A 2,893-nucleotide genomic window follows, 5' to 3' on the forward strand; every position below is an offset into this window, starting at 1 on the left:
TTAGTGAAGGATGAAATCTTGCCTCCATTAAATTTTAATGATTTTGATTTTTGTGTGGAGTGCATCAAAGGAAAATTAACTAAGTCTAGGAAGGAAGGTTCCACATGAAGCAAACAACTTTTGGAACTCATTCATACGGACATTTGTGGTCTTTTTCCCACTCAAACTATTGAAGGAAATAAATATTTTATCACCTTTATTGATAATTTTTCAAGATTTTGTTATGTTTATTTAATTTCTGAAAAATCGAAAGCCCTAGAAGTTTTTGAAATTTACAAAAAGGAAGTTGAAATCCAATTGGAAAGAAAAATTAAGATTGTTAGGTCTGATAGGGGAGGTGAGTACTATGGAAAGTATGATCAAACAGGTAGACATCCAGGTCATTTTGCTTCTTTCTTGCAAAATCATGGTATTGTTGCTCAATATACCACTCCAGGAACTCCCGAGCAAAACGGGGTGGCAGAAAGAAGAAATTGAATACTTCTTGACATGGTTCAAAGCATGATAAGCAAGGTAAACTTCCAGATTTTTTTTGTGGGGTGAGGCACTGAAGACAGCGAGTTACATTCTTAATAGGGTTCCTAGCAAAGTTGTGGAAGGGAGTCTTTTTGAGTTATGGGCTGGGAGAAAGCCTAGTTTAAAACACATTCATGTTTAGGGTTGCCAAGCAAAAGCATAAGTCTACAATCCTAATAGTAAGAAATTAGATTCCAAGATCATCAGCTATTACTTCGTGGCTTATGTAGACAGATCCAAGGGCTATAGATTTTATTGCCCTAATTACAGCATGAAAATCGTTGAGACTGCAAGGGCAATCTTCTTGGAACACACTCAAGGTGATGATGACTTCACTTCCAATCCAAACAATTTCGTGTTCGAGGAAGGAGAAGATGTGGTTATCGAGAATGGGGCAAAGATTGATGATCATAATAAAGTGACTACCATGGTTGATATTCCTGGGCAAATGACTGATATTGATGTTGATGACAACCATGAAGATCAACTACACAATAATTATGAAGAAAGTGAAAATGTAGAGGTTCAAAATGAGATTGAAGTGCATGCAGATGTCACCAATAATGCGCAACCAATCATGCAGCATGCACACATATTAATGTAGCAACCTATTATTTCATTGAGAAAATCAACTAGGGCAAGAAAGTCTAACACTCTGGAAGATTTTGTTTATTTTGCTGAAAGTGAATCACACTTGTCAGAATTCAAAGATCCTAACTCATTCAAGGAAGCCATGGCTAGTGGCAACTCCGACAAGTGGATTGAGGCAGTGAAAAATGAATTGAGTTCCATGGAAAGCAACAATGTTTGGGAATTAGTAGAACCATTTCAGGGCATCAAACTGATAGGGTGTAAGTGGGTGTTTAAGACAAAAAGAGATTCGAAATGAAGCATCGAAAGGCATAAGGTAAGGCTAGTTGCAAAGGGATTTACTTAAAGAGAAAGGGTTGATTATAAAGACACATTCAGTTCGGTATCGACGAATGATGCATTCAGAGTTATTATGGCAATGGTGGCGCATTTTGACTTGCTTTTACATCAAATGGATGTAAAAATAGTTCTTGAATGGTCATTTAAAAGAAGACATATACATGGCTCAACGAGAGGGTTTTATGGAGGAAAGGAAAGAACACTATTATTTTGTAAATTGAAGAAATCCATTTATGGATTAAAGCAAGCGTCGAGGCAGGGGTACTTAAAATTCCATCGAGTTATAAGGGAGCATGGTTTTGTTGAGAATCCCTTTTATGCATGCATTTACTTGAAAATTATTGGGAGAAACTTTGTTATTTTGGTGCTCTACGTAGATGACATTTTATTGGCCACGAACAGTATGAGTCTCTTAGATGACACTAAGTCTTTCATGCAAAACCATTTTGAAATGAAAGATTTGGGTGAGGCTATATATGTTTTGGGTATCGAGATTAAAAGGGACAGGAAGAGAGGATTACTAGGGTTGTCGCAGAAGGGATATATAGAAAAAGTGTTGAAAAGATTCAATATGTCAATGTGTGGAACTACAGAAATGCCGATATCCAAGGGAGACAAATTGAGTAAAGGACGGTGTCCTACAAATAACTTAGAGAAAGAAGTCATGCAAGACAAGCCATATACATCACTAGTTAGGAGCATGATGTATGCAAAGGTATGTACAAGACCTGATCTTGCTTTTACAATTAGTGTTTTGGGGAGGTTTCAGTCCAACGTTGGTGAGGCACATTGAAATGCAGGTAAAAGAGTATTAAGGTGCCTTCAGAAGACTAAATCACACATGTTAGTCTACAAAAGAACTGATGATCAACTGGTTCTAGAAGGATACAGTGATGCAGATTTTGCAGGTTGTCCCGATGATTTGAAGTCAACTTATGGTTATGTGTTCATGATGGGTGGTTGAGCTATCTTTTGGATGAGTGTTAAACAAGATATAGTGACATCGTCAACAATGGTGGCTGAGTACTTGTCATGTTGTGATGTAATTAATTAAGGTGTCTGGTTGAAGAATTTTATCACAGGTCTCAAAATAGTCAACTTGATCTCAAGACCAATACAACTTTATTGTGACAACAATGCAATGCAGCCATATTATTTACCAAGAATAACAAAAGGTCCAATGCTACCAAAAATTTGGATATTAAGTTCCTTGTTGCTCGTGAGAAGGTGGTAGAGGGTTTGGTTAAAATAGATTACATGGAAACATTCCATGATTGCTGATCCATTAACCAAGCCAGTTCCAGTGGTGGTCTTTAAGAAGCACATATAGAAGATGGGGGTTTTAGAGAGCCTTGATATCGTGGACTATTGGGAGCCTATGGTTTGATTACATTATGTTCTACTTTTTAGCCTTAGTTATTTGATACATGCATTAAAGTTTACAGTT

This window comes from Malus sylvestris, chromosome 2 (assembly GCF_916048215.2).
Source record: "Malus sylvestris chromosome 2, drMalSylv7.2, whole genome shotgun sequence".
Taxonomy (NCBI): Eukaryota; Viridiplantae; Streptophyta; class Magnoliopsida; order Rosales; family Rosaceae; genus Malus; species Malus sylvestris.